This window comes from Tursiops truncatus, chromosome 11 (assembly GCF_011762595.2).
Source record: "Tursiops truncatus isolate mTurTru1 chromosome 11, mTurTru1.mat.Y, whole genome shotgun sequence".
Lineage (NCBI taxonomy): Eukaryota > Metazoa > Chordata > Mammalia > Artiodactyla > Delphinidae > Tursiops > Tursiops truncatus.
In genome coordinates this window covers 41,546,317-41,562,585 of record NC_047044.1, presented here as the reverse complement: position 1 = coordinate 41,562,585, position 16,269 = coordinate 41,546,317, and positions in this window count along the sequence as shown.

Genomic DNA, 16,269 nt, shown 5'->3' with positions numbered 1-16,269 from the left:
AAGTTAAAGAATAATAAATCCACACTTAGATACATTATAGTGAAAGTCTAGGAAAATAAAAACAAAAGAGAAAACCTTAAAAGTAGTAGAGGAAAAAACTACAGATTATCCTCAAAAGTGATAAGTGACTTTTCATCAGTAACAATAGAAACCAAAAGACAATGAAATAATATATTCAATGGGCTGAAAGAAAATGACTGTCAGCCTAGAATTCAATACCCAGTGAAAAGATATTTCAAGAAAGAGGCAAAAATAAAGACATTTTCAGGCAAGAGCAGAGTTCCCTGCTAATAGATTCTCACTAACAAAGTCTAAAGAAATTTTCTTTCTTCAGACAAAAATAAAATGATCCTAAATGGGAGGTTTGAGGGTTGAGACTAAAGGAAAAGCATTGAAAGTGGCAAATATTTACATAAATCTAAAAACTATTGACTATGCAAAACAATAAGAATTGTTAAAATTATATATATATATATATATATATATATATATATGGTTTTTGTTTGTTTTTTTGTTTGTTTTTTGCGTTACGCGGGCCTCTCACTGTTGTGGCCTCTCCTGTTGCGGGCCACAGGCTCTGGACGCACAGGCTTAGCGGCCATGGCTCACAGGCCCAGCCGCTCCACGGCATGTGGGATCTTCCTGGACTGGGGCACGAACCCGTGTCCCCTGCATCGGCAGGCGGACTATTAACCACTGCGCCACCAGGGAAGCCCTATATATATATTTTTTTTTTAAATAAATTTATTTATTTATTTATTTTTGGCTGCATTGGGTCTTCGTTGTGGTGCGCGGGCTTCTCATTGCAGTGGCTTCTCTTGTTGCAGAGCATGGGCTCTAGGCACATGGGCTTCAGTAGTTGTGGCTCGTGGGCTTTAAAGCAAGGCTCAGTAGTTGTGGTACACGGGCTTAGTTGTTCCGCGGCATGTGGGATCTTCCCGGACCAGGGCTCGAACCCATGTCCCCTGCATTGGCAGGCGGATTCTTAACCACTGCACCACCGGGGAAGTCCTATTTCTATATTTTTAAAAGAAAAAAAATAATCTTTCAGATGCCTAACAGCAGAATAAGTCTAACCAGATTCTCACTTTACACCGACTATTAAATAGACCTCATCAGACCAAGTATGTCACCCATTTGTATTATTATCTCCATCTAATATATGCCCTTAAAAGCAAAAACACTAAACATTTCCGTTTTTTTCTCTGTTCTCATCCATATAGGCAAAACTGTGTTAATATTTTGTTGGTATTCTCTTTTTAAATAACTGTACTGGTGTAGCATTTTAAGTGTTTTTCTTCATAATGACATTCTTAGTTCAAATTTGCATAATGTACCAATGAAGATATTTCATTAATAATCAGACTAAGGCATTAACGTATATTTAGGAGATCATGATTTAGAATAATAAAAAACAGAATTATATACTTTTTTCACATAACTATGAAGAATTAATGATTCCCACCATAGAACTTTCCCACATGAAAGTTCATCATAATGAATTATGTAATTATGTATTCACAGGTTAAGGACAATTAAGTCTTAGTGAAAAGCTCTGCCTACTCTTTCCACCCACATTGCCTATTCAAAGTTAGGTGCATGCTGACTTTTAACATCATCTCTGGAAATAGTTATAAATTTATGCTCAGGTGTAAGGATTGACTCCTGAGTTTTAATTAAGCTCAGAGGGCACCCTAAACTCCACATAAATTTTTAAAAGAAGCCATTTCTTTCTGATGGCTACCTAGACTATGCTTTCCAGGTTGTAAATGTGTTTTTCATTTCAATTTTAGGAGAGTGTATAAAAGGCTGTTATCACAATTATGTAAACATGGGAAACATAGAACACATAATCCCTTAAATTTCTAAAATTGTGGTAACTGTAATGCAAAGAAATGATAACTTTATTTAACCAAAGCTTTACTATCTTTCTTTCCCTCAACCTCATGATAATATTCAAAATATACTTACTTCTATAATACTTTCTTGATAAAACTATTATTTCACTGCAGAATGTTCAAATGACTTATTTCTTTGTATCTTTTAACGTATAAAAGATTATATATTACTAGTATAGATTATTCCAGTTAACTTTGTTCAGCCTGTATTTATATATCTATAAACTTTCTGAGAGGTCACAAGTAATTCAATTTGTTTGAACCAAATTGTACCTAATTCTTCAATTTAATAAGTTATCAGTTTTACTGGGACTGAGGCCCATCCTATTTACAAAGAAAAAAAAATTGTTAAGAATCTATAGGTTACTCCACCTCTTTACTGAAATGGATGCGAAGCGGGCAAGAGGCCCCACCCTATAAACTAACAGTGTTTCAAAACTGTCCTTTCTGCTGGTCTCTGCTGGCAGTGAAGGTGTCATACTCCAACATTATCAGGTAGCAGCCATCTACCTACCCCTCCCAACAAGGACAGGTCCTACTTATCTAGATGCCTGCTACCAGGTATCCTACGTATTGGGTGTCTCTTCCACCCCCCTAGAACATTGGTACCCAGAGGTGACAATGGGGAGAAAAAAGGCACCTACTCTGTGTTCCAATAACATCCACCTAGTGCGTTCAGGTCAGGTTTATCCCTCTGTTCTGGGCCTTGCTGATATTCTTCCCTAGTTGTTTTCAGTCAATTCCTGTGCGAGCTTTACTTTTGCCTACTATTCTTACATGTACAGCTACGACCAGGCTCCCACTCCCCCAGTCCTTTCCTTTAACCACTAATCTCTGTAACCCCCTCCTGGAAATGGACTGGAGTTGGCACAGCTCCATTTAAGACTTTGTCTTTGAATGTTAACTCCTTTCCAGAGATGGCCAAAGACTTCACCTCGGTGGTCCCTCATTGTTGATTACTTCCCCCTAACTTCCTATTGCTGTCAGCCAATAGTCTTGGACCTGACATCATTTGCATTCTAACTCTCCCCACCTTCCTTATTACAAAAGTCGTACACTATATAAATACAAGAATCTAAACTAAGAACAGGGAAAATTCTAGAAGATAATGACCTTTATTCACAAATAAAGGCAAGAAATAAAAGACGGGCACTGTTATGGATTAAAATAGATTCATCAGACATATCAACCAAATGCAATGTATGGACCTTTTTTAGATTCTGATTCAAACAAACAACTTTTATAAAAAAAATTAGTGGGATATCAGGGAAATTTTAATACTGACTGCGTGTTACATGATATTAAGGAATTATTGATTATAATAATGATATGTGATTATGTTTTTTAAAATGTCTCATTTCTTAGGGACACATACTCTCAACTATAACTGTGCCCCTGCTTAATAAAAAAAAAAAAAAAAGACCTTCAAAACATGTTACTTTCTTTTCTCTACCTATAGGTCAGGCTAATGGAAATGTACTCTACAATTATTACTTATTTTCTACACTTAACCAAATATAATAATCATTTCCTCCTTATCATGTCTATGATTATTTTGAGTAAAAGTATTCAAATCAAAAGCAACCCATGCTACCTATTATTTGCTCCAAACCTTTTTTAAACTACTGTGAAAAGCCTAACATCATATAACCTGTGATAAATAAATCTGATTGAGCATGTTAACATGTTTAAATTTATATAAGGCATTTTGCAAATACAGATTACTCTAGAGATGCTAAGAAGCAGATGTACTGATCTTGGCATTCACATGATTTAACTACAAATAGAATTTGAACGGATTCCAAATGCACAACTGTCAAATTCATAAAAAGTAGCAAAAAATGTCAAGTAAAAGTTTAGGCTTTGCCTTGAATAGCACTGACATCTGAAAAAAAATCAAAAGTATTCTGTTAATGTTTTATTTCTTTAGTGCTAATATTTGATAAGAACTAAGTATTGATACTTTCATTTCATGCATAAATGTTCCCATTAGGTGAGTAGTTTTAATTTAGAAACTGTTATGAGTTAGTATTACTATTAGGTCCAGAAAAATCTCAAAAATCACTTCAATCAATATTACAAAGTTTATTAATACAAATTTGACTCACTGAAGTAGTGTAGTGTAGAGGGATTGAGCTCCAACTCTATATAAAGTCAGACAGATCTCGGTTTTAATCCCAACCATATCATTTATTAGCTGTGTGACCTCACCAAGGCTCTTTTCCTCATCTCTAATGTGGAGTTTAAAAGAAAAATCTATTTTACCATATTGTTATAGGAATTATAGAATTCAAGAAATATAAACTGTTATGATTACTACCTTTTGGAAATACTGCATTCTACATAATATTTCTAACTGTATTTTCACTCTACTCAGTTGGAAGAAAATAATACACAGACTACACACACTACCAACTTTCTGTTGATACCAAACCTTTTCCATCAACTGTCCTAATTCTGAGAATTACAAAAAATACATAGACGAGCATAACCTCAGGCCATGCGAGCAGTTTTATTTAAGAATCTGGACGATCCCCAATTCAAATATCAGGATCTCACATATAATGTAAGAATGAAAGCCACTTTGTTAGCAACCAGGAGGTTGACTCAATTTCAGAGCTGTGTTTTCCATTCAAGTAAGACTTCCAACCAGACCTCTACTTACCATACATGGAGTCAACTCTCTAAGGCAGTCACCTCTTGCCAAGCTTATTTCTTAAGTACAGTGAATCATAGTAAAACAAAATTTATCTCTAAGCACAATGCATACATTTCCTTATTTTTCTGCCTTCCCAGTCACTTAGCAAACGAGAACATGATTTTTGATAGTTGTAAAAATGGCTTTTTGAACTCTTTCTTTAAAAGATATTAAATGTGAAGACTTGATCAATTCAAGATAAACATTTTGGGCTAGAATACTTGTAGGTGATGTAGTATATTTTTCTACAGCATCTTTCATGCTATTTGATGACAATTATTGATGCTTAGACTGATAACTGAATTAATGATATGGCAGTCTTATCTCTACTTTATAAACTTGTGACTAGGAAGTAATTTGTATGACATTACTTTGATAGTATAGAGATGTCCACTTCCCCTTCAAACATGAAGCTCATCCTTTAACACCCATTAAAAACCCTTACATGAGCCAATAATTTCAATAAGAATTGCAAAATTAATTCTAATTTCATCATTCCTACTATATTCTAACATTCTTTAGTAAACTAGAGCTTTCCTTTATTACTTGGAACACTTTGGTTACCCTGAAATACAGTTCCTACAGGAAATGAAAAATAAATAATAATTCTTTACTTTTAATTATTATTCTCAAAGTAAAGATATTTTGGAGACTAATGAGGAAATCTGAATTTGAGTTTTAGATAAGATGAAAATGTATTGACTTGGAAAGGTAAGGGTAGAGATTGTTAATTTTAAAAAGATAACTAATTTACAAAACTGCACATCAAGTATGATACCACTTTGTTTAAAAAATGCATATTTATATATATGTATGCATATATAGGGGTAAATAAATGTATACAATAAACTGTTAACAGTGGTAAACTCTATACAGGGAATATGGTTGTTTTTATTTTCCTATTTTGCTTATTTATAGTTCCAACTTTCTATGTTGCATATAATGCTTTTATAATAACAAAAGCTTATTTTTTTAAAAAAATCGCTATTTCCTACTTAGCCCACATATTAACACGAGTCTGTACATTCCAGCTTGGGAGGTTGCCAGGGCACCAGCCTAGCTGGTAACTTCTTCAAAGCCTCTCTTTGCCTGCTGATTTCCTTGGCCCATGCATCTTACCTATGGCTCGGGGGGGCTACATTAGCAGCAGATCCACACAGCCTTTTCACTTTAGCAGTCATGGCTAATTCACAACTTCTTTGTCTCTTGTTTGTCTTTGGACAGAAATTCTCTTCTTTAGTTTTTATGTTATCATATTCTCTTAGTTTTCATCCTGTCTTTCTGACTCTTCCTGAGTCTCCTTTGCAACTTTGTCTTTCTCTGCTCTGTTTATCTTTCTTTAATTGCTCCCAAATTCCTTACTAAGCTCTCTTCTTTTTCATTGGAGAAAGGCTTAATTTTGATGTTAGCTTGATGTAGGGGTTGAAGAAGAAGGGAAGATCAATAATAACGTTCAGGTTCTGGCTTCAGAAATGGAGAAGATTGGAGAGAGGAGCTGAATAGACATTTTTAAAAAGAAGACATACTGATAGCCAACATGTACATGAAAAGATGCTCAACATCAGTAATCGTCAGGGAACTACAAGTCAAAACCATAATAAGATATCACCTCACACCTGTTAGAATGACTATTATCAAAAAAACAAGAAATAACAAGTGTTGGCATGGATGTGGAGAAAAGGGAACCTTTGTGCACCTTTAGTGGGAATGTAAATTGATGCAGCTACTATGGAAAACAGTATGGAGGGTCCTCAAAAAATTAAAAATAGAGCTACCATGTTATCCAGCAGTTTCACTTCTGGGTATTTATCTGAAAGAAATGAAAAACAAACTCAAGTGATATCTGCACTTACTTGTTTATTGCAGCATTATTTACAATAGCTAAGACATGGAAGCAACCTAAGTGCCCACTGATAGATGAATAGATCAAGAAAATGTAATATATATGTATTATTCAGCCATAAAAAAGAAGGAAATTCTGACATTTGCAGCAACATGGATAGATCTTGAGGACATTATGCTAAGTGAAATAAGTCAGGTGGAGAAAGATAAATACCATATGATCTCACATGTAGAATCTAAGAAACAAAAACAGGGACTTCCCTGGTGGCATAGTGGTTAAGAATCCACCTGCTAATGCAGGGGACACGGATTTGAGCCCTGGTCTGGGAAGATCCCACATGCCGTGGAGCAACTAAGCCCGTGTGCCACAACTACTGAAGCCTGCATGCCACAACTACTGAAGCCCACACACCTAGAGCCCATTCCCTGCAACAAGAGAAGCCCCCTCTTGCTGCAACTAGAGAAAGCCCACACACAGCAACGAAGACCCAATGAAGCCAAAAATAAATAAAAATTTAAAAAATAAAATTAAATTAAAAACAACAAACAAAAAACCCTCAAACTCATAAATAGAGCAGATTGGTAGTTGCCAGATGCAGGGGGTGGGGGTGGGCAAAATGTGTGGTGGTGGTCAAAAGGTACAAACTTCTAGTTATAAAATAAATAAGTCCTGGGGATGTAATGTACAGCATGGTGACCGTAGTTAACCATACTTTATTATATATTTGGAAGTTGCTAAGAGAGTAGATCTTAAAAGTTCTCATCACAAGAAAAAAATTGAAACTGTGTGTGGTGATGGATGTTATTGTGGTTATTTTGCAATATATCCAAATGTCGAATCATTATGTTGTACACCTGAAACTAATATAATGTTATATGTAAATTATATCTCCATTAAAAAAAACACCTCTTAGTTTCATTGATCTTTTCTATTGTCTTTTTAGTCTCTATATCATTTATTTCGACTCTGATCTTTGTTATTTCCTTCCTTCTACTAATCTTGGGCTTAGTTTGTTTTTCTTTTTCCAGTTCCTTGAGGTGTAAAGTTAGGTTATTTATTTGAGATCTTTCAGGACTTCCCTGGCAATCTAGTGGTTAAGACTGCGTGCTTCCAATGCAAGGGGTGCAGGTTCGATCCCTGGTCAGGGAACTAAGATTCCACATGCAGTGCAACCAAAAATTATATATATATGAGATCTTTCTTGTTTCTTAATGTAGACATTTGTTGCTATGAACTTCCCTCTTAGAACTGCTTTTCCTACATTCCATAAGTTTCAGTATGTTCTATTTCTACTTCCATTTTTCTCAAGATATATTTTAATTTCTGTTTTGATTTCTTCTTTGACCCATTGGTTGTTCAGTAGCATGTTGTTTAATCCCCATATATTTGTGAAATTTCCAGTTTTCTACCTGTAATTGATTTCTAGTTTCATACCATTGTGATTAGAAAAGATGTTTGATATGATTTCAGTCTTCTTAAATTTATTATTTGTGGTCTGGCATGTAATCTGTCCTGGAGAATGTTCCAGGTGTGCTTTAGGTGAATGGCATTCTGTTGCCTTTGGGTGGAATGTTCTATATATGTCTATTAGCTCAATCTAATATAACATGTCATGTAAGGCCAGTGTCTCTTTATTGATTTTCTGTCTGGATCATCTATTCATTGATGAGAGTAGGCTGTTAAAGTCCACTACTATTATTGTATTGCTTTCTATTTCTCCCTTTAGATTTGTTAATATTTGTTTTATATGTTTAGGTGCTCCCTTACCTGGCTCTTAAAATAGTAACATGCTTCTTTTAGAACTTTAGTGAAGAGTAACTTCCATTTTTATTTCTGCCACCTTCTATAAGTAAAAAGAGTGTTTTATTTAATTGGTGATTTGGGGAGATGAAAATAAGATCCACTCCCTTTCTGGCCATATTTTTCAAATCTACCTACCCACAACAGATTATGTTCTGATCTGTTCCTCATTCTGTGTAATAAACTAAACTCACATGAATCAGGGCCCAGGCTTACCTTCTAGAGCAGGCGTGAGGCCTAATTCTCCTTCTTCCTACTGTTGACCTCACTGAGTGTAAAACAGTGACTCTGCCTTAGTTTATCTGTCCTGCAAACCTAAATTTTCTTTTGGTATGTCATCTCCCATTTGGACTTGGGAAGGAGTATTGAAAATCCTTGTTGTGGCTGTATGTTGAAGTCATATTGTCCAAGCAGCTTTATCAGTAAGAAGGTGTTTTGTTTTGCTTTGTTTTGTTTTCTCTCTCTGGATCCCTGTGAATTGGTTCTGAATTCAGAAGAGAGTTAAGACATGTAAGCAGCTATCACTGCCTAATTCCCATTATTGATAGGACAACTCTATCCAAAAATGGTTGTTTAATAAGAACTATGGTCTCATAAAAGAAATGTAAAATGAAATTTTAGCAGCCTGACAATAAGGGAATAAAAGATCCCAGAAAAGAATGATAGCATTTATTAGAGGTTCACTGAAATAGGAACTTGTTCTTTATTCATGAATGCCTATTGTGTATTAGGCATTGTTCTAAGTAAAAGTTTAAAGAGTTGGAATACTTTAAATAAAAGTTCCCAGGTACTCGGATTTGTTCGAGTTTTGAATTGTTACAATGATCAACAAAAGAGCAGTGTTTTATATTCAAAGCCAATATGATTCTTCATTCAATATAATAATGATAACATTTGAGTGCTAATTACTTATCAATCAAGCAATTCCCATACAATATCTGATTGAATCATCAAAACACGTCTGTGAGACAGAATAGAATAGTCTAGGTTACAATGCAGTTGAAACAAAAAAGTCAGTGGTTTAACTGAATGCAGATTTAGTTCTTGTTACAAAAAGTTGGCTCTGGCTGCAGACAACTGTCCTCCACATGGTGATACAATAACCCAGGCTCTTTCAACCTTGTGGTGTCACCATCTTAACATGAGTCTTCTTCTGTGGTTACCCCAGTCAGGGAAGAAAGACTGGGGAATTTCATATGGGCCTTTCATGCCCTCATTCTGAAATTGATACATTTCAATTCCACAATATTTCATTGGCCAGATTGAGTTACATGGCCCCATCCAGTTGCAGGGTTGCTGAGAAATAGTCAATCCACTGAGTACCCAGAAGGGAAAGAGAACTGAATGTTGATTAACACTAGCAATGTATACCATTAATAGCTATTATTCCTATTCCCTTTGTATAGATGAGGAAATGGAGACTCAGCAAAGTTAACTAATTCATCCAAAATTACACAGAAAGTAAGCAGAGGCACCATTATGTGAACCTGGATAATCTGACTCCAGAGCTTGTGCCTAACATCTATCCTATATGATCTCCCAACATCACACTGGAAGCCTGGCAGAACCTAGCCATCGCTAGGGATATTTAATTTGATTCACTGAAATTCAGTTTCAAATCAGCATACATTTACTGAATGCTCTCTTTGTGTCAGGCATTGCTGTTCCATCTGGAGAAGGTTTGGGTTATTTGACTGTATAGATCTATTCCTATAGATATAAACAAATAGGACGACTGTGATGCTTAATATTATATGTCAGCTTGGCTGGGCCACCGTGCCCAGATATTTAGTCAAACTTAATTCTGGATGTTTCTGTGAAGGTGTTTTTGGATGAGATTAACATTTAAATTGGTGGACTTTGAGGAAAGCAGATTGCCCTCCATAATGTGGGTGGGCCTTATCCAATCAGTTGAGGGCCTTAATAGAACAAAGACTGACCTTCTCCAAGTGAGAAGGACTTCTGACAGCAGACTGTTTTTGGACTTGAACTGCAACTCTTCTCTGAGTCTTCACAATTGCATGAACCAATTTCTTAAAATATCTCTCTCTTTCTGTCTCTCTCTCTCTGTCTCTTTCCCTCTCTCTCTCTCTCTCTCTCTCTCTCTCTCTCTCTCTCTCTCTCTATATATATATATATATATATATAAAACAAGATCCTATGCAAACTTTATATATTTTGATTTTAGAATGTCAGGTGTTGTCCTGATTACTGTAGCCCTATAGTATAGTCTGAAGGCAGGGAGCCTGATTCCTCCAGCTCCATTTCGTTTTTTGTTTTTTTTTTTTCCTCAAGATTGCTTTGGCTATTTGAGGTCTTTTGTGTTTCCATACAAATTGTAAAATTTTTTGTTCTAGTTCTGTGAAAAATGCCATTGGTAATTTGATAGGGATTGCATTGAATCTGTAGATTGCTATGGGTAATATAGTCATTTTCACAATATTGATTCTTCCAATCCAGGAACATGGTATATCTCACCATCTGTTTGTGTCATCTTTGGTGTCTTTCATCAGTATCTTAAAGTTTTCTGCATACAGGTCTTTTGCCTCCTTAGGTAGGTTTATTCCTAGGTATTTTATTCTTTTTGTTGCAATGGTAAATAGGATTGTTTCCTTAATTTTTTTTCTGATCTTTCGTTGTTAGTGTATAGGAATGCAAGAGACTTCTGTGTATTAATTTTGTATCCTGTGACTTTACTAAATTCTTCTCTAGTAGCTTTCTGGTGGCATCTTTAGGATTTTCTATGTATAGTGTCATGTCATCTGCAAACAGTGACAGCTTTACTTCTTCTTTTCCAATTTGGATTCCTTTTATTTCTTTTTCTTCTCTGATTGCCATGGCTAGGACTTCCAAAACTATGTTGAATAATAGTGGTGATAGTGGGCACCCTTGTCTTGTTCCTGATTTTAGAGGAAATGCTTTCAGTTTTTTACTATTGAGAATAATGTTTGCTGTGGGTTTGTCATATATGGCATTTACTATGTTGAAGTAGGTTTCCTGTATGCCCACTTTCTGGAGAGTTTTTATTCTAAATGGGTATTGAATTTTGTTGGAAACTTTTTCTGCGTCTATTGAGATGATCATATGGTTTTCATTCTTCAATTTGTTAGTATGGTGTATCACACTGATTGGTTTACATATATTGAAGAATCCTTGCATCACTGGGATAAATCCCACTTTACCATGGTGTATAATCCTTTTAATGGGGTGTTAGACTCGGTTTGCTAGTATTTTGTTGAGGATTTTTGCATCTGTGCTATACTTCAGGGCTACAGTAGTCAAGACAGTATGGTACTGGCACAAAAACAGAAATATAGATCAATGGAACAGGATAGAAAGCCCAGAGACAAACCCATGTACCTATGGTCACCTAATCTATGACAAAGGAGGCCAGAATATACAATGGAGCAAAGACAGCCTCTTCAATAAGTGGTGCTGGGAAAAATGGACAGCTCCATGTAAAAGAATGAAATTAGAACACTCCCTAATACCATACACAAAAATAAACTCAAAATGGATTAAAGACCTAAGTGTAAGGCCAGGCACTATAAAACTCTTAGAGGAAAACATGGGCAGAACACTCTTTGACATAAATCACAGCAAGATCTTTTTTGACCCACCTCCTAGATTAATGAGAATAAAAACAAACAAAAACAAAAACAAATGGGACCTAATTAAACTTAAAAGCTTTTGCACAGCAAAGGAAACCACAAACAAGATTAAAAGACAACCCTCAGAATGGGAGACAATATTTGCAAATGAAGCAAATGACAAAGGATTAATCTCTAAAATATACAAGCAACTCATGCAGCTCAACATCAAAAAAACAAACAACCCATATAAAAAAAAAAAGAACAGAACAAAAAAACAAACAACCCAATCAAAAAAATGGGCTGAAGACCTAAATAGACATTTCTCCAAAGAAGACATACAGATGGCCAATGCAAACACATGAAAAAATGCTCACCATCACTAATTATTAGAGGAATGCAAATCAAAACTACAATGAGCTATCACCTCACACCAGTCAGAATGGCCACCATCACAAAATCTACAAACAGTAAATGCTGGAGAGGGTGTGGAGAAAAGGGAACCCTCTTGCATTGTTGGTGGGCATGTAAGTTGTTACAGCCACTATGGAGAACAGTATGGAGGTTCCTTAAAAAACTAAAAATAAAACTACCATATGACCCAGCAATCCCACTACTGGGCATATGCCCTGAGAAAACCATAATTCAAAAAGAGACATATACCACAATGTTCACTGAAGCACTATTTACAATAGCCAGGACATGGAAGCAACCTATATGTCCATCAACAGAGGAATGGATAAAGAAGATGTGGTACATATATACAATGGAATATTACTTGCCATAAAAAGGAATGAAATCGGCTCATTTGCAGAGATGTGATTCGACATAGAGATACATATAGAGTGGAGTTAAGTCAGAAAGAGAAAACAAATATCGTATATTAACACATATATGTGGAATCTGAAAAAAAATGGTATAGATGATCTTATTTACAAAGCAGAAATAGAGACACAAACATAGAGAACAAACGTATGTATACCAAGGGGGAAAGGGGGGGGGGTCGGATGAATTGGGAGATTGGGATTGACATATATACACTATTGATACTATGTATAAAATAGATAACTAATGAGAACCTACTATGTAGCACAGGGAACTCTACTCAGTGCTCTGTGGTGACCTAATTGGGAAGGAAATCCAAAAAAGAGGGGATCTATGTACACATATTGTTGATTCACTTTGCTGTACAGTAGAAACTAACAAAACATTGTAAAGCAACTATACTGCAATAAAAATTAAAAACAAAATTACAGTGAGATAATACTGCAAAAAAATGTCAAGTAAAATAGCAGAATTCTAGAATAACTTACAGAAATAAGTCAATGTTTATTATATTCTCTTTTCTTTTTTTGGCCACACCATGCAGCTTTCGGGATCTTAGTTCCCCAACCAGGAATTGAACCTGGGCCCCAGCAGTGAAAGTGCCAAGTCCTAACCACTGGACCGCCAGGGAATTCCCCATATTTTCTATAATACAAGAAGTTTTTAAAAACTCTATTATAAAATACATAGATTTTTGCAAAGAACCTTGTAAATGGAAAAAAACAGCCAAAACAATCTGCTACATATAGGCCTTAGTATGTGGTTTTATAGTCTGTCTACTTAGGGGAGTGTTCTATCTTCACAAATTCAGTGTTACGAGAATATGTGGCTGGGTGTTAATTATCATTTTAAAAGGAATTTAGTTCTCCTACACAGCTGAGAATGCTAACAGTCTCCAATTTTAATTTGTTCTCCTGTACAAGACGCTGTTTCTTAAGTATTTAGTTGCCTCCTGCTGGTCACACAAACTTTAGACTTCCTAAAAATATGTATTTCTCAATAAATTGCATATGATGACAAACTTCTAAAGAGATGCATTGGACTTTTTCATCAAATGAATTCACAGTGGATTTCCAGTCTCAATTGAGATAAGTAAGTTAGCTCATAGGTTTTCTTAAGCATGATCCTCTTCTTTCTTTCATGTCATATTTTATGTCTCTTCAAATCCTTTTTGAAACCAGATGCGAATAACCTCAAATTGAGATGCAAAAAGCACTTGTTCAAGAATCTTAGAAGCTGTATTTTTATTGTCTCTACTACCATCTCTCTGGCTAATCTTGGACAAGACACTTTAACTTCTTGGTACTGACTTCCTCATCTGCAATTTGAAGTATAATTGACATGCAGTAAACTGTACATATTTAAAGTATAATTTGATAAGTTTTGACACATGTATACAGACATGGAACTATCATTATAATCAAGATAACAAACATATTTATCACTCCCAAAAGTTTTTTCGTGTCACTTTGTATTTCCTTCCTCCTTCCTCCTGCCCCTCCCAGCCTTCTCCTATCCTCAAGTGCTGATGTGTGTTTTCTGTCACCATATATTAGTTTGCATTTTTCAGAGAAAAACAGAAATTTTAAGCTCATTAGTTTAAGTGACTAAAATGAGATATGGAAGAACTTAAATTCTTTTAAAATATTTTTTAAAAATTGAGATTTCCTATCTTGAAACCTGAGACAGCAGTGTGATGCAGTGGTTAAAGCCCTTAACTTTAGAGTAAGCGGACATGAGTTTTGGGTCTTGGCTTTGTCATTCACTAGCTATTATGACCTTGGGCAAATTACTCAATATCCTGAGGTTAACAGTTTCCCCATACTTAGGGGAAAGAATAATAATAGCTTCTATGCTCAAAAAGACGTTGTGAAATTGCATGCAAAGCAATTAGCTCAGTGCTGGGCCTGTTCACACAGTATACTCAGCCAACGGTAGTCACCTATCTTTAGACATTTCAAAGAGTCCTACCCATATTTTAAGAAAAGGAAATGAGAACTCTGATCATGCAGACAGTATAATCTTAAGGCAACTGTTTTCAAAGTTTTATGTGAAGATTACAGTAATTCACTGTGCTAGACATGGTGTCCATATGATTCTGACTCAAGTCCTTTTTGTAAGTACCTCATTGGTTTTTCTTCCTCATAACTGTTACCCCGAGTGTCATGGGTCCCCTTTTTGTAATTCTATCCATACTCTCCCCAAACATGTGACCCGACAGTCACTGGTTTGACGAATGACTTGGCCAAAGTAGAGTGAATGGTAGTCACCACTTCAGAAGACAGGCACCACTTCAGAAGACAGGCACTAAAGAAAACTAGTCCTTTTTTGGTGATAAATGTTCTTTAATAGTTTTCTTCTCTATATTTAAATACTTCTGTCATTCTTTTTGTGCCGTTTAGCTTTGCCAGGTTCATACTTGATAGAACTCTCTCTCTACAACAGAAACTAATTAAGCTCCACTTGCTAGCCTAGCCCAGTCTAGCATCCAGGGTAAGTTCTGGCTTTGTGGAGAAGAGAGTTTAGATACTGTATCTTAGAAAACTCTCTTGTGCTTTCTTTCTTGAAGTTTTAGCATTGCTTTACTAAAGATAGTCCAGAGAAATTATATGGGGTTGTGGGAGGCGGTTCATAATTCTTCTGTGGGAAGGAGGATCTCCTGCTTAATATCCCTCCTATTTTGTAATGTACCATCTATACAGGTTTATTTACTCCTTCTACCTTAACCTAGCTTCCTCCCAGAAATTAGTCTATGACAATGACTTACGTGCAGGTAGTTGATTTTGGAAAGAGATCCCAGCAAATGAGTGAAAAACTGGGAAACTAAAACATGGAAGGGAGGAAAGCCAATTCAAGACTAGATGATCAGTCTAGACATTTCTGTAGGCAACTAGGGTTCATTTTTCTAGATCTTTGAATAGTTGTCTAGAATTCATCTAGAATTGTCTGCCTGAGTGAAGAAAAGGGAAGCATTTATCTACTAGTTTCCACCCCTCATTGTTCATTGTGGCAGATAGACCCTGAGGTAACAACTACCAATGATCCCTGCCTTTTAATGCCCTTCTTTAAGCTCCTATCCCTGAATGTAGGTGGAGCCTGTGAATTGCTTCCAACCAATAGAATATGGCAAAAGTTATAGGGTGTTACTCCCATAATTACATTGTATGGCAGATGTTATGGGATACATCACTCCCATCATTATGTTACATTATGTAAGAATTCATCTTATTAGCAGAATTGCCCTTTGTCACTTTGCTGCTGTCTTTGAAGAAGCAAGCTGCTATGTTATGAACTGCCTATGGAGAGAACCATGTGGCAAGGAACTCACATGGCCTCTAGAAGTGGAGGACAGCCTCTGGCTGACAGCCAGCAAAAATGTCTGAAGCTTTCAGTCCTACAGCTGCAAGGAAATGAATTCTGCCAACAACCTGAGAGTTTGGAAGAAGATTCTTCTTCATTTGAGCCTCCAGATGGGAACACAACACAGTCAACACGTTCAATGGGAGACCCAACAGTGGAAACTCCAACTAAGCTGTGCCTGAACTCCTGACCCACAGAAACAGAGATAATAAATATGTGTTGTTTTAAGCTGATAAGTTTATGGGATTCGTTACG